Source organism: Bos grunniens, chromosome 28 (assembly GCF_055505025.1).
Source record: "Bos grunniens cultivar Pamir isolate PY7600 chromosome 28, Bosgru_T2T1.0, whole genome shotgun sequence".
NCBI classification, from domain to species: Eukaryota; Metazoa; Chordata; class Mammalia; order Artiodactyla; family Bovidae; genus Bos; species Bos grunniens.
This window is the reverse complement of record NC_141192.1, coordinates 46,003,499-46,025,700: the sequence shown is the minus strand read 5'-3', so window position 1 is coordinate 46,025,700 and position 22,202 is coordinate 46,003,499. Positions and strand designations below refer to the sequence as shown.

General features: G+C 36.1%; 2 pseudogenes; both read left to right on the top strand.

Annotated features, from left to right (window-relative positions):
• Positions 1–1,993: 1,993 nt before the first annotated feature.
• Positions 1,994–2,967, top strand: LOC147343314 (olfactory receptor 5D3-like; annotated as a pseudogene).
• Positions 2,968–16,065: 13,098 nt separating this feature from the next.
• Positions 16,066–17,005, top strand: LOC147343313 (olfactory receptor 1165-like; annotated as a pseudogene).
• The last annotated feature ends 5,197 nt before the right edge of the window (positions 17,006–22,202 follow it).

Sequence of the window (22,202 nt, the reverse complement as noted above, 5' to 3'; positions counted from 1 at the left end):
TTCTTCTAAGGGATTCCTGCCCACAGTAGTAGATATAATGGTCATCTGAGTTAAATTCACCCATTCCAGTCCATTTTAGTTCACTGATTCCTAGCATGTTGACGTTCACTCTTGCCATCTCTGTTTGACCACTTCCAATTTGCCTTGATTCATGGACCTAACATTCTAGGTTTCTATGCAATATTGCTCTTTACAGCATCGGACCTTGCTTCTATCACCAGTCACATCCACAACTGGGTATTGTTTTTGCTTTGGCTCCATACCTTCATTTTTTCTGGAGTTATTTCTCCACTGACCTCCTGTAGTATATTGGGCACCTACTGACCTGGGGAGTTCCTCTTTCAGTATCCTATCATTTTGCCTTTTCATATTGTTCATGGGATTCTCAAGGCAAGAATACTGAAGTGGTTTGCCATTCCCTTTTCCAGTGGACCACATTATGTCAGACCTCTCCACCATGACCCGTCTGTCTTGGGTGGCCCCACACTGCATGGCTTAGTTTCACTGAGTTAGACAAAGCTGTGGTCTATGTGATCAGATTGGCTAGTTTTCTGTGATTATGGTTTCAGTGTGTCTGCCCTCTGTAGAGTATTTTAAATTTAAGGAGTGTGGCTGGAATAATATAGTCATAATCAATCTTTGCAGTGCTGAGACTTTACAAAGTATTGTTACAGAAGATCTGTTGTGGACATGGTCTTTGAAAGGTATCTTTTCTACAAGCTTATCATGTGGGAATCAGAGACAGCTATAGTGTGGTGACAAAACCTAGAGGAAAATAAGGAAACACGCATCTTAAACCAAGTGTTCTAATGAAATCCTACAGTGTTTCTATTGTGTGGCTTCTAGAATAAGGGATTTCTGCATTGTCTTCCCTAATGTCTCCACCAGTTGATAGATGTCCATATTTGTGCCTGATTTTCACAAACATATCAGGTGTTTGAAATTATACAATTATTCATAATTCTGATATATAAAAAGGTAAATATCTGCTCTATCATGTCTTACAGAATTTAAATTCATTATTGAAGTATCTAGTGCCATTCTAGTGATTTAAACTTTATATTAATATTCTTATCTTATTATTGAAAAAATGCCTTCTGAAATCAGTAATAATCAAGAAATATTCTGGTGTCGCATTTGAAATAGGTGTTTTCTAGCCATTTTTCTTTGGAATAAATAAAAACTTAATTCAAAATGGCAGAGTATATATTTGATCCATTCTGAAGTCTATATGTTTTCTCCAGTACTTTCACAGTCCTTATTTTTGTCACCCAAATTCCAAAATCTGCTACAATGGAAAAAAAAAAAGTTTTCTGTTCAATATTTTTTCAACTATTATGACAGAAAGCATAGCACTTATTTTGTTTTGAATCTTCTGATGAATAATACAATTGGCTATGAAGAATACATTTAAATATTTTCAAAATTAATGCAACATAAGTGAAAAAGTTTAGTATGTTTTATAGCATAGCTCCAGAATGGGTTGAGGATTTGGAATAACTAGGAATAAGAAAGGAATTGAAAGGAGATAGGACAACCAAGAAAATATTGTATTAACTGTTTTGCAGAGATGTTACCATTATTCAAATTAGCATATAAGTTAATTGTCTCATAGCTCAGCAGGCGAGGCAGGTAAGAAACTGTGGAAACTAATGACATATTTTTCTCCAATACATGTAATTGGATTGTCATATCAGGTGTTTTCACAAAGCTCAGAATCATGCAAAGACAATGTCTCTTGAAAGCAGCTGATAATAATGAATTTTATTATTTGAAATAAAGCAAGATCTAATCTGTTTTGGTTCTTTGTTTCTGAAGATCATACACAATGAAAATTATTATTGGCTGTATAATTGACATATGAGCATTAGCATTTTAAATAAAGCAGAAGTATAGCATTTACAGAAATACTGTAAACAGAGACCCAGTGAGCTTCTCAACACATTTTCTATTCTCTTACCTATTTCAAAGTTTAGTTTTTACTCTTCTGGATCAACATTGATATTTTGTCCACAGGAACCAAGCAAACCATTGTGCTGAGGTCACTTTCATTCTCTTGGGCTTCTCAAAATATCCTCAGCTCCAGCTGCCCCTGTTCCTAGTCTTCCTGACCATCTACTCAGTCACTGTGCTGGGGAACCTAGGCATGATCCTGATCATCAAGTCCAGTTCCAGGCTCCACACACCCATGTACTTCTTTCTCAGCCACTTATCCTTTGTTGATTTCTGTTACTCGACAGTAGTTACACCCAAGCTACTAGAAAACTTGGTTGTGTAAGACAGAACAATCTCCTTCACAGGATGCCTCATGCAATTCTTCTTTGCCTGCATATTTGTGATGACAGAGACATTCTTCTTGGCAGTGATGGCATATGACCGATTTGTGGCTATTTGCAACCTTCTTCTCTACACAATTGTCATGTCCCAGAGGTTTAGTTTTGTGTTGGTGATTGCTACATACCCTTGGGGTATAGCCTGTTCCCTAATATTCACATTACTTTTTTTGACTTTTTCCCTTTGTGGGAGTAAGTTCATAAATAACTTTGTCTGTGAGCATGCTGCCATAGTTGCTGTTTCCTGCTCTGACCCCTACATCAGCCAGGAGATCATTTTAGTCTCTGCCACATTCAATGAAGTAAGCAGCCTGATGATTATTCTCACCTCCTATGTTTGCATTTGTATCACTTTCCTGAAGGTTCCTTCAACTGGGGGCACCACAAAGTCTTCTCCACCTTTGCCTCCCACCTGACCGCCATTACTGTCTTACATGGGAGCGTCCTTTTCCTCTACTGTGTTCCTAACTCCAGAAGCTCATGGCTTATGCTCAAGGTGGGCTCTGTGTTTTAAGCAGTGGTCTTCCCCATGCTGAACCCATTGATCTACAGCCTCAGGAAGAAAGATGTGAAGGCAGCTGTCAGGAAGTTAATCAATAACAACTTAATATCTCAATTAATGTTCAATGACTAAAATTTAGTGTGCCCTTTCAAAGCATAGTTGTCCAAGTTTTCCAGAATTTATAGTACTCTCAATTTTTTTTTCAGAAAAGAAAACAGTACACACTTTTGAAGTGTGTTAGGCCCTAGTTAATACAACATTCAACAACTTTAGTAAACCTCAGAGAATTACCTATAAAATAACAACAACAACAACAACAACAACAAAATAAAGCCTGGATCATTTTAGTCTCTAGTTGGTTTGTCATATAAAGATTTCTGAGTAAGTGCACTTTACCATTTGTCTGCCAAAGCACAGTCATTGAACAATGGATTTATAGAGTTGTCCTGAAAACGTCTGGAAAATCCCATGGATGGAGGAGCCTGGTAGGCTGCAGCCCATGGAGTCTCGAAGAGTAGGACACAACTGAGCGACTTCATTTTCACTTTTCACTTTCATGCATTGGAAAAGAAATGGCAACCCACTCCAGTGTTCCTGCCTGGAGAATCCCAGGGATGGGGGAGCCTGGTGGGCTGCCATCCACGGGGTCTCACAGAGTCTGACACTTAGCAGCAGCAGCCTGAAAAAGTATAGCTAAAATGTAAAGCTAATTTATAGCTAAATTTATAGAAAATGTATGAGAGTTGCATCAACCGAAATATAGTAAACTGAGAATTGTTCAACACTAATATACTAAATTTAAAAGACATATTTATTTATACCCACACAAGAAACATCAGGACATTATAAGTTCAAACAAGTCATATCTCTATCCCCGCAAAGTTGTGAATATGATGTGGTCAAATTGTACTTGTTAATATAAAATTTATTTGCTTTTTGTATATAAAACATCAAAAATAAAATTAAGAACTGCACACTTCAGAAATACTTTCAGCAAAATCTAAAGCAGTCTTTCATGTCAATCTTAAATTGAGTATAATATTCTGTTGGTATATAATGATACAATAACAGAGAACTTCATTGGTAAGTAACATTATTGATGGACTGAAAGGAAGCCCTGCTATTATCAGCTAGAGCACCTTGGTTAACCTGATTTAATTTTGCAAAACTTACCTGCATTTTACAGAATGAACTATGCTTGATATATGTTACACAACCTTGTATTTAAGATCCTAATCTTTTTAAAATGGTTGACCAGTTTTCCCAGCACCAATTGTTAAAAGAATAAAACTAGAACACTTTCTAATACCATACACAAAAATAAACTCAAAATGGATTAAAGATCTCAACGTAAGACCAGAAACTATAAAACTCCTAGAGGAGAACATAGGCAAAACACTCTCCGACATACATCACAGCAGGATCCTCTATGACCCACCTCCCAGAATATTGGAAATAAAAGCAAAAATAAACAAATGGGACCTAATTAAACTTAAAAGCTTCTGCACAACAAAGGAAACTATAAGCAAGGTGAAAAGACAGCCTTCAGAATGGGAGAAAATAATAGCAAATGAAGCAACTGACAAACAACTAATCTCAAAAATATACAAGCAACTCATACAGCTCAACTCCAGAAAAATAAATGAGCCAATCAAAAAATGGGCCAAAGAACTAAATATACATTTCTCCAAAGAAGACATACAGATGGCTAACAAACACATGAAAAGATGCTCAACATCACTCATTATCAGAGAAATGCAAATCAAAACCACTATGAGGTACCATTTCACACCAGTCAGAATGGCTGTGATCCAAAAGTCTACAAATTATAAATGCTGGAGAGGGTGTGGAGAAAAGGGAACCCTCTTACACTGTTGGTGGGAATGCAAACTAGTACAGCCACTATGGAGAACAGTGTGGAGATTCCTTAAAAAACTCGAAATAGAACTGCCTTATGATCCAGCAATCCCACTGCTGGGCATACACACTGAGGAAACCAGAAGGGAAAGAGACACATGTATCCCAATGTTCACCGCAGCACTGTTTATAATAGCCAGGACATGGAAGCAACCTACATGTCCATCAGCAGATGAATGGATAAGAAAGCTATAGTACATATACACAATGGAGTATTACTCAGCCATTAAAAAGAATACATTTGAACACATTCAAATGAGGTGGATGAAACTGGAGCCTATTATACAGAGTGAAGTAAGCCAGAAGAAAAAACACCAATACAGTATACTAACGCATATATATGGAATTTAGAAAGATGGTAACAATAACCCGGTGTACGAGACAGCAAAAGAGACACTGATGTATAGAACAGTCTTATGGACTCTATGGGAGAGGGAGAGGGTGGGAAGATTTGGGAGAATGGCATTGAAACATGTAAAATATCATGTATGAAACGAGATGCCAGTCCAGGTTCGATGCACGATACTGGATGCTTGGGGCTAGAGCACTAGGTCGACCCAGAGGGATGGTATGGGAAGGGAGGAGGGAGGAAGGTTCAGGATGGGGAACACATGTATACCTGTGATGGATTCATTTTGATATATGTCAAAACCAATACAATATTGTAAAGTTAAAAAATAAAATAAATTAAAAAAAAGATCCTACAGAGTCCATAAGACTGATCTATACCTCAGTGTCTCTATTGCTGTCTTGTACACAGGGTTATTGTTACCATCTTTCTAAATTCCATATATATGCGTTAGTATACTGTATTGGTGTTTTTCTTTCTGGCTTACTTCAGTCTGTATAATAGGTTCCAGTTTCATCCACCTCATTAGAACTGATTCAAATGTATTCTTTTTAATGGCTGAGTAATACTCCATTTTGTATATGTACCACAGCTTTCTTATCCATTCATCTGCTGATGGGCATCTAGGTTGCTTCCATGTCCTGGCTATTATAAACAGTGCTGCAATGAACATTGGGAGATTTGGGAGAATGGCATTGAAACATGTATAATATCATGTATGAAATGAGTCGCCAGTCCAGGTTCAATGCACGATACTGGATGCTTGGGGCTGGTGCACTGGGTCGACCCAGAGGGATGGTATGGGGAGGGAGGAGGGAGGAGGGTTCAGGATGGGGAGCACGGGTATACCTGTGGCAGATTCATTTCGATGTTTGGCAAAACTAATACAATATTGTAAAGTTTAAAAATAAAATAAAATTTTAAAAAAAGATCCTAATCTTAGAAAAAAATAGATGATAGATTTTAGGTAAAGTATAATTTTGAAACTTTAACTAGGTTTCTGTCTTTTAAGAGAAACCAGAACAAATTATAAAGGGGGGAAAAAAAAAGTCTGGATGGCTGCAGAATCCTGTAGAATAGAATGTTTGTTATTTTGGAAAATTCTTTGAATGGACATTTATTTACACAAATTTAATCCAGAAATTCTCCATAAATTTTGACAGTAAAATTTTACTCTGAATGTAAAGATTTTAAGATTGAAATCTGTTAATATAAATGATTTTATAGTCTGTTCTACAAAGTCCTAATGATGAACTCTTCATTTCCACAAATGAATTATACTCTTTTAACTTTAAATTCTTCTTGGTGGTTTGCATAGGTGCAGCTTTTTTTGCTTTATTTCTAAAAAGTTGGGGCAATATTTTTAATGAAATTATTCACAAGATAAACAAAGAATGTACAGAATAGTCTCCCAATGGAGAACATGCTATAAGTTCAATATAAACCTCATTGTGTTACTTGCTCAGTCTTGTCTGACTCTTTGCAACCCCATGGATATAGCCCACAAGCTCCTCTGTCCAGGGACTTCTCCAGGCAAAAATACTGGAATGGGTAGCCATTCCCTTCTCCAGGGGAACCTGTTCTCCTGCATTGCAGGCAGAATCTTTACTGCCTGAGCTTCTAGTAAAGCCCATAACCCTCATTAGGTAATACTAATTTTCATATCATGTATGTTAATAAATAAGATTTCAGCAAATTTGTTGATGCTGGGTAGCTCTCATATGATACATATACTCCATAGACAGTAGGTTACATTCTTTATTGCACTACTGGTCTTCACTACTATTCATCATCTTAAAAAAATATTTTCCCTGAAAGAGATCAAGAAAAACTTAGATGGGCTAATAGGGAAACAGATTGTGGAGCACTTTTTCAATGCTATTTTCCCTGGATCTTGCTGCCTAGATACATAGTTCATTCAAGTTCAAGGACAGTTTTGTAGATGAAAAATAGTTTTATTATAAGCACAAAGATAATACTTGACAGAAAATAGATAAAAATAACCCTGTGTTTGAAAGAAGAGCCTGAAAGAAGAAACATCTAGGAGTAATTTTCTAGTTACATTTGGTGTTTATTTCCTACTGTTATTATCTAAACTCCAGAAAAGTCTTTATAAATGTTATAGTCTTATCCTCAAGGAAGATTCCACATTAAGAAGATATCATTCTCAAGCTTGCATAAACTTTGCCTCTCTGTAAAATAAGAAGGGAATGTTTTATAGCTTATTGTATGATGGCAGTATCACCAGATAATAAATGTACAGAATAATATATCATAAATAAACATGGGAAACTAGTTCAAATAGCAAATCAGTTCATTGATACATAAAATAATATAATACATCATATCTAAGAGGGATTTAACACACACAAAAATGTGGATTTGGTATGCTGTTGTTTTTCAGTCGCTATGTCCTGTCCAACTCTTTGCTACCCCATGGAATGTAGCACACCAGGCTTCACTGTCCTCCACTATCTTCCAGAGTTTGCTCAAATCCATGTCCATTGACTTGATTTTCAAGATTTGATAGTAAATATAAACATCTGAGAACACTTTATTTACATTTGAAAAGCCAGTGAAAGTTGTTTCCTCTTGATAAAATCAATAGTGTAAATATAATATGAAGTTTACAATATAAATGGTGTAATGTACAAAATAAACGGTATGGCTTACTGTTTAGGCAACTCTATTTTTTAAAACATAAGAAAACATGAAGAGTATACTGTCATAAGAAAATAGAAAAATAATTAAACAAGGTTTAATCAAAGCTATTTCTATAATACTGTCAAATAGATTATTTTTCTCTTGAATATTTTTATATTTTGCATCCATATAAAATCAAGAAACAGATACAATTTTGTTTATGTTTTAAGATTAAACAAGCCAATAATTCAAATACCCAAAGGCTTTAGGGAAATAATATGAATCAAGATACCACATGGGACAGTGTTAACATCTAATTACTTGAATTGCAGTAATCAAGGCAACACTTCAGTTATATTGTCTGTCTCCACATCCCTAAGGTCTTGATGGCATATATTTGTGATGCAGTTTGGTGTCAGGATTTAGTTTGATCTTACCTTTGGTATCTGGGAGTTTTCTCAAAAGTAATATATGTAAAATAGTAGTGATATATGTAAAATATATATGACAATACTAATATATGAAATAGCTGATAAATATACTGGTGGGCTGCACTACCCTTTTCAGCTCTGTTTCTATTAAGTACTAAGCAGCAGCATTCCAGGTGTTTAATTCTTAGCAAGGAGCTCTTTTGTAAATGATTCATTCAAGGGCGTCTGTATTTAGGTGAGTTGACTCATGACTCTTGTTTTATTTTAAAAAGAAAATACAGAGTTACAACAATCTTTGCATGAGACACACATATGTTTAGAACAAAGTACCCACAAATCTATTAATGTTGTTGTATTGTATTCTGATACTTTCTTTCAAGTAATATTCATCCTGGTTTTCTCATTGGGTTTCCACTATATAGCCAGAAATGAAATAAATATTTTGGCAAATAATTTTCGAAGAATAATAAAAAAGTGGACACTATCTTCAGTTTTTCCTGTAATCTTTAAGAAACAAAGTGACGGTAACAATCATATTTATAAATAAAATTATACAGCATTTCATACTTATGAGTTATAAACATGAACGTCTATATTTATACAAAGGGGACAAAACAAGGAGTACTGTCTATAATAGTAGGTGGTAAAATAAAACATTAAAAGTGAGAGAATAAAGTGGAGAAATAAAGTATTAATATAAGGAAATGGGTATGTACTATGTTTGATAGACTCACTTTTCTAAACAAGAATGCATTAAGTGATATAAGCATTTTTATAGATCCAAGCAGTTTTGAAAAAGTCAAACTGAATAATAGAACTGTCATGGATTCACTAATATGATTTGTTTGGAATCTTAAAGTCACTGAATGTCAGGTTAAAATAATCATGGAGAATTATTCTCATGATCTTGTACAGGATATATTAAACGAAGGAGTACTGAGAGCTTACAGTATTGTTACAGATGATCTAGTGTGGGAATGGTGTTTGGAAGATATCTTTCCCACAAGCTCAGAATGTGGAGATCAGAGAAAGCTGTAACATGGTAAGGAAACCTACAGGACATACAAAATATAATTATGCATTGTAGACTATGTGTTTAAATGAAATCCTGTAGTGTTTCTATTATGTGGTCTCTAGAAGAAAGGATGTCTACACTGTCTTCCCAAATGTGTGCACCAATTGACAGCTGTCTGTGTTTCTGCCTGTTTTTCACAACGTATAAGTTTTTTAAAATCACAGCTGTTATTCATAATTCCAATAAATAAGAAGGCTAAATATCTACTATGCATCACACCTTGTCTTGGATTCATTATTGAAATATCTAGTTCCATTATGGTGATTCAAAGTTTATACTAATATTCTCATCTTATTAATCAGGATATGTCTTGTGATGACAGTAATAATCAAGAAATGTTCTGATGTCCCATTTGAAATAAGTTTTCTCTGACACTTTTCTTTGAAAAAGCTAAAAACTCAAAATGCAGTAATACATGGTTTTATTGCATCTTGAAATTTATATACTTTGTCCAGTAGCTTCATAGTCCTTATTTTTGTCAACAAAATTCCACAATGTGCTCTGATGGAAAAAGAAAAGCTTTTTGTCCAAGATAGTTTCAGCTATCATCATAGCAGGTATAGCAGTTATTTTGTTGCTGAAAGAGGAGAGTGAAAAAGTTGGCTTAAAGCTCAACATTCAGAAAACGAAGATCATGGCATCTGGTCCCATCACTTCATGGGAAATAGATGTGGAAACAGTGTCAGACCTTATTTCTTGGGGCTCCAAAATCACTGCAGATGGTAACTTCAGCCATGAAATTAAAAGACACTTACTCCTTGGAAGGAAAGTTATGACTAACCAATATAACATATTAAAAAGCAGAGACATTAATTTGCCAACAAAGGTCCATCTAGTCAAGACTATAGTTTTTCCAGTGATCATGTATGGATGTGAGAGTTGGACTGTGAAAAAAGCTGAGCACTGAAGAAGTGATGCTTTTGAATTGTGGTGTTGGAGAAGACTCTTGAGAGTTCCTTGGACTGCAAGGAGATCCAACCAGTCCATCCTAAAGGAGACCAGTCCTGGGTGTTCATTGGAAGGACTGACACTAAAGCTGAAACTCCAATACTTTGACCATCTCATGCAAAGAATTGATTCATTGGAAAAGACCCTGGTGCTGGGAGGGATTGGAGGCAGGAAGAGAAGGTGACGACAGAGGATGAAATGGCTGGATGGCATCACCATCTCCATGCACATGAGTTTTGAGTGAACTCTGGGAGTTGGTGATGGTCAGGGAGACCTGGTGTGCTGTGATTCATGGGGTCACCAAGAGTCAGACACGACTAAACTGAACTGAACTGATGGCAGAAACCAACACAGCATCACAAAAATTAAAAAAAAAAAAAAAGAAACAAAAATAGTGTGCTGTGTGTAGTTTAATAAAGATCTGTTACTAACAGAAAAGTGATTTAGAAAATTTGAAAATGCATCATGTAATGTCTGACATATTCAGTAATGTTTTAAGATAGTAATTAAAATATACTGTTTTAAATATAAAATTTGAAGTTATGTAACTTGTAATTTGGTTCTCATTAGATTTTTATCTTAAGTAGAATATAAAACAAAAGAGAAAAGGATTGAATAGTTGCAAAATCTTTTTATCACAGATTATTTTTGCTTGATAAATACTTTTGAATAGGCAGTTCATTTATACAAATGCAATGAAAACTCTTTTCCAAAAATTCTCAGATTGCACTTTCAATCTAAGAGTAAACATTTGAACTACAAAGCTAAATGCATTAATATGTTAGATAATATAGTTTGGTTCACTAATGGTTATATTAAGTAACATTTAAGAACCACTGTTTCTACAGATTGATTTAGATACTACTGATCTTTAAAACTTTTGGATGTAACAAGTATACGTATAAATTTTCTTCCTTGAAAGACTATGACTAAATGATTGCTGAAGATACACGTAGTACTGCTAAGAATTGTACAGTTCAATGTTCACTTCTTTGTGGAGCAACAATTACAAAACCTGATCTGGTCCATGATGTATACATGCCAATATTAATATGTTGACTAAGTAAAGAAGGCATCAGTCAATATACTGACTGATGCTTGGCACATATTTTATTATATTATTATGTTACAAGACATTTTCCTTACATAACTAAAGTCAAAGTGTGGTGGCTCAGTCATGTCCAACTGTTTGTGAGTCCATAGACTGTAGCCCAGGTTTCCCCTGGTGGCCTAGTGGTAAAGAATCTGCCTGCTACGCAGAGGACACAGGAGACCTGGGTTCGATCCCTGAATGGGGAAGATCCCCTGGAGGAGGTCATGGCAATCCACTCCAGTATTCTTGCCTGGAGAACCCCATGGACAAAGAAACCTGGCGGGCTACAGTCCACATGTATGCAGAGTTAGATATAATGAAGTGACTGAGCATGCACACATGGACTGTAGTCCACGGGGTTCCTCTGTCCATGGGATTCTCCAGGCTAGTGCACTGGAATGGATAGCCATTATTTTCTCCAGGTGATCTTTCCCCATCCAGGGATCAAACCTATGTCTCCTGCATTATAGGTAGATTCTTTACCATCTGAGCCACCAGGGAAGGCCTTACATAAGGGAAATTCAGAATCAAAAAATGTAAAAAGTTTGAAAATATAAAATGATTCAAGTTTATTAAAAAAAATAGCTTATTGATCTGTGATACCTGTCTCCATTCTTCCATATTCTACTAACATGGCATCCTCCAGTCTTAAAGATGGTACTCTTCCAGGGTGATCATTACTGTGCAATATCTTCTTTTTTATTTTTAATCAATTCTTAAATATTAAAAAATAATAATTCCCTTTCATAACCCTGTAGTGAGGTTTATGTTTTCCCAAAGAAATTCAAGCTAGCAGTGGTAATTTTTTGGAAGACTTTCAAAGATGGGTACTTGGACAATATCTAACCTTAAAAACAGGCCAAGCATCATATGAATAGAAAATTGGAATCCAATAATCAATGATCTGTAGTAATATTATGGTTTATAAATTATCCTTTGTGGATGACTGTAATATATATAGTGTTCACTGAATCAAATGTCTTGAAAATTGGGTGTCTGTCATGAAAGTTCTTCTGACCACAGGAAATGGGAGAAAATGAGGTATGGGTTCTTTTGATTGTCCTTGGGAACTTACAAATTTTGTAGGAAACTACAAAATTTGGGGCAAATTTGGGGCATCAACACTCTGACAAAATTACTTTGAAAGAAGTTGAAATATGTTATGGTAGTCCTAAAAGCCTCTTATTTTTTATTAAGCCACAAAGAAAGTTCCCTAAATTTCTCAGTGGGAAAACTGTGTGTCAGAGACTATAATAGTCCTCAACATTATAAAATAATTTTATCACATGATCTGTGGCATTCTGCAATATCGTTGGCATTCCAGTCTATTTTGATATTTCCCCCCATTTTCCTGTTGGTTGGTGTCTGTTAGGATACAGTCTGATTTTGTGTCAGACAAATGAAATAGTTCTTCCTTTCAAAAACGTTTTTCAACAATCTATCTGGTTCCACTAACAATTTATTTTAATATCTCTCTAGCCTAGACTCTTGAACCTCAGCATATCTCCTGATGAATATTTTCCTTAATTTAACTTGTCTTTCTTCTAATTTTTCTTTTTTCTTTCTCACTGTACTTGTTTTAGTTATTTAAAATATAACAAATTCTGAAAGTAAAATCATTTAGTCATTTATTATTTAATGAGTATTTGGCACTTACCTCACTCACAAATCTTTAAACCTGAATTTGAAATTTCTGTTTTTTAACAAAAAAGATGCCACATCACAAATAAGTAAGACATATATTTTTTAAAATGTGTTTACATAATGCAATCCCAACCTTTCTGTGGGAGCATGCACAATCTGGGCTTCTCTATCTAGAAGCACTGTCAAAGCTTATGAAATTAAAGTCTTCAAGCTTTAACTAAACTACATATTGGAGGATAAAAACACTGTTTCCATGCCTGGTCTGGGAAGATCCCATATGTCACACGGCAACTAAGCCTGTGCACCATGACTACCGAGCCTGTGTTCTGGAGCCATGAGCCAAAAATAAATAAATAAATATTTTTAAAAAGAAACAAATTCGTATCATATACACAGTGCTTGCTTTAACTAAAACTAGCATGAAATTCTGAACACAATTTGGTAGAAAGGAATTTAAAATTACAGAGTAATACTTTATAGAATTAATAAACTTGTTGCACTAATTATCTTTGGTCTACATGGACTTCAGCTGTCTTTCAGTTCAGTTCAGTTGAGTTCAGTTGAGTCTCTCAGTCATGTCCGACTCGACGACTCCATGAATCGCAGCACACCAGGCCTCCCTGTCCATCACCAACTCCTGGAGTTCACCCAGACCAACGTCCATCGAGTCAGTGAAGCCATCCAGCCATCTCATCCTCTGTCGCCCCCTTCTCCTCCTGCCCCTAATCTCTCCCAGCATCAGAGTCTTTCCAATGAGTCAACTCTTCACATGAGGTGGCCAAAGTACTGGAGTTTCAGCTTCAGCATCATTCCCTCCAAAGAAATCTCAGGGCTGATCTCCTTCAGAATGGACTGGTTGGATCTCCTTGCAGTCCAAGGGACTCTCAAGAGTCTTCTCCAACACCACAGTTCAAAAGCATCAGTTCTTCGGCTCTCAGCCTTCTTCACAGTCCAACTCTCACATCCATACATGACCACAGGAAAAAACATGGCCTTGACTAGACGGACCTTTGTTGGCAAAGTAATGTCTCTGCTTTTGAATATGCTATCTAGATTGGCCATAACTTTCCTTCTGAGGAGTAAGCGTCTTTTAATTTCATGGCTGCAGTCACCATCTGTAGTGATTTTGGAGCCCAGAAAAAATAAAGTCTGACACTGTTTCCACTGTTTCCCCATCTATTTCCCATGAAGTGATGGGACCAGATGCCATGATCTTTGTTTTCTGAATGTTGAGCTTTAAGCCACCTTTTTCACTCTCCACTTTCACTTTCATCAAGAGGCTTTTTAGTTCCTCTTCACTTTCTGCCATAAGGGTGGTGTCATCTGCGTATCTGAGGTTATTGATATTTCTCCCGGCAATCTTGATTCCAGCTTGTGTTTCTTCCAGCTATCTTTATCATTTATATTTGACTTACTTATAAAAAGCATACTAATAAATCTGTAAAATAGCAAAAAAGTAAAAAACTAAAAACCTTATATTTCAAGGGATTCTGTTTTTTTTTTTTTGTTTTTTTTTTTTTGTAAATTAATTAATTTATTTTAACTGGAGGCTAATTATTTTACAATATAGTAGTGGTTTTTTGCCATACATTCACATGTATCAGCATGGGTGTACAAGTGATTCCCTTTTAAAATGTTCCTTTGGTTGGATTTACCAGCATATTTGGCAATTCAATCCCTGACAAATCTTCAGTTAAAATACCAGGCCAACTGTATTGATGTGGTTGACAATAAATTCTCAAACAAGTAAGCAGATATTTTCTTTATTTCTTCACCCTCACATATTAAAAATAGCTTACACTTGTAAATGGGAACTTCAATTAGCTGCTGAGTTGTAGGTTACACATTTGGCTAAATTTTCCAAAATTAGCTGCACCAGAATTGTCAATCACTGAATAATTTGTGTAATCTTTGTTTTCCAATGCCCCTGCATATGTGTATATCAAGATTTCCTACACAGGAAACTATGCATGTGTGTGCATGTGTGTGTGTGTGTGAATGTGTATGTTCAGTTGTGTCTGACTCTTTGCGACCCCATGGATTGTAGCCTGCCAGGCTCTTCTGTCCATGGGATTCTCCAGGCAAGAGTACTGGAGTGGGTTGCCATTTCCTTCTCCATTATTCTGTCTATAGCTCATGACAATAAACTCTGTAAGAATTCTTCAGGGTTTGAGTCCCTAGGGTTAGGTGATTAGATATAAGGCAAATTAAAACACCATCCTGTAGTATAATTTCTAGGTCTTCCTATTACTCAAGATGTGTTCATTCTCATTCTGCAATTTCTTGACTGTTGCAAAAATAACGATATCTCTTGCTATCTTTATTAACTATATTTTGCAGGAATCATCAACTTTCTGATTAAAGGACTGGAAACATTTAAACAAAATTTCCATTTTGATACAAAATGTATATGCAGCATATTAGTGTTAGCAAGGAATACATCATAAAAATACACCAAGGATATCTGGCATTTGATGAGTTGATTTAACCTAGGATCATCCTTTCACTCTAATCTGAGGGATATGGGATCCAGAAGATTTTTGGCAGAGGAATCTATATGAACTGAAAATAGCAATATACAGGCTAAATTCTACTTTTATTAATCCCAGGACCATTGTGCATGTGCAGTTATATGTTTAACCCCAGTGAAATTTGCTATTATATTTTTCTTTATGTATTAAAATTGTTTAATCTTTCCCAGGGCAATTGTACTGTTATCATATGTCTGCCATAATCCAATCAATGATTTGTTTAGTTATTTTTTTTCTGATTTCCTTCTATGTAGCCTGTGTTCTCATATAATTATATTCTATCTTGAGGATATTTAATGCATCATATTTATTTAGGAATCATTTATATAAAGTACTACTATTGATAAACACTATTCTCTCTTGTTTTCTAGGTAAGGAAACTGAAGTTCTTATGGATAAAGCTAATTTACCATAATCAAATTCACTTAATTTGTCAAGTAAAGACCAATCTGACACTTCAGAACATTCCTGGGTATACACTGATCACATTGCCTTCAATAGCTTAGTTTGGGCTATCTTTAGTTTCTTTCACTCCACCTTCTCATGTTTCACTGATCAATTTTAATTCTTGTTTACTTTTATCTTTTAAATCAAGATCCATGGTACTGAACTAAGGAAATCAGAGCCCTGTGACCATGTTCATCCTCTTGGGCTTCTCAAAACACCTGTGCCTCCAGGCACCCTTTTTCCTGGTGTTCTTGACCATTTACACAGTCACTCTGGTGGGGAACCTTGGCATAACTGTGGTCATAAGGATCAATCCCAAATACCACACACCGGTGTACTTTTTCCTTAGTCATCTATCCTTTTGGTATATTTGTTCTTCCAGTGTATTTACACCCAAACTCCTAGACATCTTGGTTGTGGAAGACAGAGTTATCTCTTTCAAAGGATGCATAGCACAGTTTTCTTTGGCTGTGCATTTGTGATTCCAGAAATGTCCATTCTAGCAGTCATGGCCTATGACCAGTTTGTGGCTGTTTGTAACCCCCTCCTCTACACAGTTGCTGTGTCTCCTAGGCTCTGCAGCCTCCTGGTCTCTGGAATCTACACATGGGGTGGAATGTGTTGACAATAACATGTTCTCTTTTGGAGTTGTCCTCCTGCAGTTCTAACATCATATATCACTTTGGCTGTGAGTATTCTGCACTGTCTCTCCTTCCTGTTCTGACACCCATTTCAGTCAACTCACATGTTTCATCATTCTACACTCAATGAAGTGTGTGCAGCCTCCTGATTATACTCACCTCCTATGTTTTCATAATTCTCACAATCATCAAGATGCCTTCAGCTGGTGAACTCCAAAAAGCCTTCTCCACCTGTGCCTCCCACCTGAGCACTGTCACCATTTTCCATGGGACTGTCCTGTTCCTTTATTGTGTACCCAACTCCAAAAGCTCATGGCTTCTGGTCAAAGTAGCCACTGTGTGTTTTACTGGCATGATTCCTATGCTTAACCCCCTTATCTATAGCCTTAGGAATGTGAAAAAGACAGTCAGGAGTTTGATAACTATGAAGCTGCTTTCTCCTTCAATATAATTCAAAAGTCCAATGGGACTGAAAAACCACTTGAATTAAAGTCAACCTGTGTATAAGCCAAATAAATATGCTTGTGTTCATATTATGCTTAATAATTTTCACATATATTTGTGATGCTAGTTTACCTGTATTTTAAGTAAATATATGATTCTAGGAATCAACAAACTAAAATGGACTGGAATGGGTGAATTTAACTCAGATGACCATTATATCTACTACTGCAGGCAGGAATCCCTTAGAAGAAATGGAGTAGCCATCATGGTCAAAAAGAGTCCAGAATGAAGCACTTGGATGCAGTCTCAAAAATGACAGAATTATCTCTGTTCATTTCCAAGGCAAAACATTCAATATCACAGTAATCCAAGTCTATGTCCCAACCAGTAACTCTGAAGAAGCTGGAGTTGAACGGTTCTATGAAGACCTACAATACCTTTTAGAACTAACACCTCAGCCTCAAATGTCCTTTTCATTATAGGGGACTGGAATGCAAATGTAGGAAGTCAAGAAACACCTGGCATAACAGGCAAATTTGGCCTTGGAATACAGAATGAAGCAGGGCAAAGGCTAATAGAGTTTTGCCAATAGAATGCACTGCTCATAGCAAATACCCTCTTCCAACAGCACAAGAGAAGACTCTACATATGGACATCACCAGATGGTCAACACTGAAATCAGATTGATTATATTCTTTGCAGCCAAAGACGGAGAACCTCTATACAGTCAGCACAAACAAGACCGGGAGCTGACTAAAATCCTTATTGCCAAATTCAGACTTAAATTGAAGAAAGTAGGGAAAACTGCCAGACTATTCAGGTATGACATAAATCAAATTCCTTATGATTATACAGTGGAAGTGAGAAATAGATTTAAGGGACTAGATCTGACAGATAGAGTGGCTGATGAACTATGGACAGAGGTTCGTGACATTGTACAGGAGACAGGGATCAAGACCATCCCCGTGGAAAAGAAATGCAAAAAAGCAAAATGACTGTTTGGGGAGGCCATACAAATAGGTATGAAAAGAAGTGAAAAGAAAAGGAGAAAGGGAAAGATATAAGCATCTGAATGCAGAGTTCCAAAGAAAAGCAAGAAGAGAAAAGAAAGCCTTCCTCAGTGATCAATGCAAAGAAATAGAGGAAAACAACAGAATGCTAAAGACTAGAGATCTCTTCAAGAAAATTAGAGATACCAAGGGAATATTTCACGCAACACCCGTGGCGGATTTATGTTTATGTATGGCAAAACCAATACAATATTTTAAAGTAATTAGCCTCCAATTAAAATATATACATTCAAAAAAAAGAAAGAAAGAAAGAAAGAAATGGTATGGACCTAACAGAAGCAGAAGATATTAAGAACAGGTGGCAAGAATACACAGAAGAACTATACAAAAAAATATTTTCATGACCCAGATAATCATGATGGCGTGATCACTCACCTAGAGCCAGACATCTTGGAATGTGAAGTCAAGTGGGCCTTAGGAAGCATCTCTACGAACAAAGCTAGTGGAGGTGATGGAATTCAAGTTAAGCTATTTCAAATCCTGAAAGATGATGCTGTGAAACTGCTGTACTCAATATGCCAGCAAATTTGGAAAACTCAGCAGTGGCCAAAGGACTGGAAAAGGTCAGTTTTCATTCCAATCCCAAAGAAAGACAATGCCAAAGAATGCCCAAACTACCACAAAATTGCACTCATCACACGCTAGTAAAGTAATGCTCAAAATTCTCCAGGCCAGGCTTCAGCAAAACATGAACCATAAACTTCCTGATGCTCAAGCTGGTTTTGGAAAAGGCAGAAGAACCAGAGATCAAATTGCCAACATCTGCTGGATCATGGAAAAAGCAAGAGAGTTCCAGAAAAACATCTCTTTCTGCTTTACTGACTATGCCAAAGCCTTTCACTGTGTGGATCACAATAAACTGTGGACAACTCTGAAAGAGATGGGATTACCAGACCACCTGACCTGCCTCTTGAGAAACGTATAGGCAGGTGAGGAAGCAAAAGTTAGAACTGGACATGGAACAATATACTGGTCCCAAATAAGAAAAGGAGTACGTCAAGGCTGTATATTGTCACCCTACTTATTTAACTTATATGCAGAATACATCAGGAGAAATGCTGGGCTGGAAGACGTGCAAGCTGGAATCAGATTGCCATGAGAAATATGAATAACCTCAGATACGCAGATGACACCACCCTTATGGCAGAAAGTGAAGAGGAACTAAAAAGCCTCTTGATGAAAGTTAAAGAGGAGAGTGAAAAAGTTGGCTTAAAGCTCAACATTCAGAAAATGAAGATCATGGCATCTGGTCCCATCACATCATGGCAAATAGATGGGGAAACAGTGGAAACAGTGTCAGACTTTATTTTTGGGGGCTCCAAAATCACTGCAGATGGTGATTGCAGCCATGAAATTAAAAGACCTTTACTCCTTGGAAGGAAAGTTATGACCAACCTAGACATCATATTCAAAAGCAGAGACATTACTTTGCCAAAAAAATATCAGTCTAGTCAAGGCTATGGTTTTTCCAGTAGTCATGAATGGATGTGAGAGTTGGACTGTGAAGAAAGCTGAGCGCTGAATGGGGAGGGAGGAGGGAGGAGGGTTCAGGATGGGGAACACAGGTATACCTCTGGTGGATTCATTTCGATATTTGGCAAAACTAATACAATATTGTAAAGTTTAAAAATAAAGTAAAAAAAAAACTGATGCTTTTTAACTGTGTTGTTGGAGAAGACTCTTGAGAGTCCCTTGGACTGCAAGGGGATCCAACCAGTCCATTCTAAAGGAGATCGGTCCTGGGTGTTTTTTGGAAGGATTGATGCTAAACCTGAAACTCCAGTAATTTGGCCACCTCATGCGAAGTGTTGACTTATTGGAAAAGAGTCTGATGCTGGGAGGGACTGGGGGCAGGAGGAAAAGGAGACAACAGAGGATGAAATGGCTGGACGGCATCACCAACTCGATGGACGTGGGTTTGAGTGAACTCCCGGACTTGGTGATAGACAGGGTGGCTTGGTGTGCTGCAAATCATGGGGTGGCAAAGAATCGGACAGGACTGAGCAACTGAACTGAAATGAACTGATGATTATGTTTCAAATAAATTGTATGTTGCATTTTACATTTTTTTTTGATAGTCAGGATGAGCTACAATTATTTCTCAGTTAATATATAAATAATGCATTATGGAAGTCAGAGTGATGAAAAGAGATATATTGAATATATTGTTAGAGACTTATTCCTTATGCTGCAGTTTATGCTGTGATTTGTAACACTGCTGCAGAGATGATAACTCTTTTTAGTGTCAGCGTAAATTTGCACTCAGGTTCTCATAACTAACTCCTTTGATTCAGATCTATAAAATACAACTTTTAGCTTTTCTCAAAACGTTATTTTACTCCAGGTAAAATGAGGACTTTTGAGTTTTCATTATAGAAGTATTACCTGATTTTAAGTAAGATACTGAAAATAATAGCTAGTCTCTAGGCATCACTCACTTTTTTAATACCAGTATAATACAGTTCAATAAAAGGTGTTTAAGATGATACTGAATACTGAGAAAAAGTTAAATGTTTTTCTAGGGAGATATAATGATTATTCAGTGATAAAGCCCAAGTTAAGAACTGCTTTATTTTCTCTTCTTCTGACATGTAATCATTCTTATCTCAGGTTTGCACTTGTAACCCAAAGGAAAAGATATGTTCTTCATCAATAATGAAGTATGAAAACATTATAATGAGATTAACAGAGATGCTTGTGAATAACTGGGCCTAATCATGAATCTACCTCATTCAGTTTAATAAGTCTTTCTCATATTCCTTTGAAGTACCTGCCTTTACCACATATTCTTTATGATAACTTTGAAATAAATCTCAATATTCAATAAAGCAACTTCTGAAATCTTTTCTTCCCTTTAAGTGGATATTGTTTATCCTTTACCATTTCATTTTCATACAGACTTCAGTATTTATTCTGTTCCTTCTTTTAAGCCCTGAGACACTTAGGGGCTGTAAAATTTATGTCACTTCTTCTCTAGCTCTGCACGTTAAAGCATTCTTGGCTGTAGCCATGCCTTCTCTGCTTCATTCATCGATACTCCTTCATGATGATAAGATCATATTAGCTGGTTTTATTTTACCATTGTTTTAATTTATTTATTTATTTATTTTTTGGCTGTACTGCATAGCATGTGAGATCTTAGCTTCCTAACCAGGGATAAAGCCCATGATCCCTGCAGCAGAAGCAAAGAATCTTAACCCCTGGACCACCAGAGAAATCCCACCATTGTTTTTATTGATGTGACTTTGCCATTTGATTTATTTCTCATTATCATTACTATGATTGATTCGGTTTCTGAGGGAAAAGAGAAACAACAAACGCATGTTATATATTGAGTTTGACATACTGAGTTAAAAATAATGGAAATTTTATCTATTTATTTACTAATTAGGGGGAAAATGGGCATAGGTAAAATTCTACAGGCATGGCAGATAAGAATATATTGGTCAATGGAACAAAATAGAAAGCCCAGAGATAAATCCACGCACATATGGACACCTTATCTTTGACAAAGGAGGCAAAAATATACAATGGATTAAAGACAATCTCTTTAACAAATGGTGCTGGGAAAACTGGTCAACCACTTGTAAAAGAATGAAACTAGAACACTTTCTAACACCATACACAAAAATAAACTCAAAATGGATTAAAGATCTGGGGAACACATGTATACCTGTGGCAGATTCATTTTGATATTTGGCAAAACTAATACAATTATGTAAAGTTTAAAAATAAAATAAAATTAAAAAAAATATAAAGATCTCAACATAAGACCAGAAACTATAAAACTCCTAGAGGAGAACATAGGCAAAACACACTCTGACATACATCACAGCAGGATCCTCTATGACCCAACTCCCAGAATATTGGAAATAAAAGAAAAAATAAACAAATGGGACCTAATTAAACTTAAAAGCTTCTGCACAACAAAGGAAACTATTAGCAAGATGAAAAGGCAGCCTTCAGAATGGGAGAAAATAATAGCAAATGAAGCAACTGACAAACAACTAATCTCAAAAATATACAAGCAACTCCTACAGCTCAACTCCAGAAAAATAAATGACCCAATTAAAAAATGGGCCAAAGAACTAAATAGACATTTCTCCAAAGAAGACATACAGATAGCTAACAAAC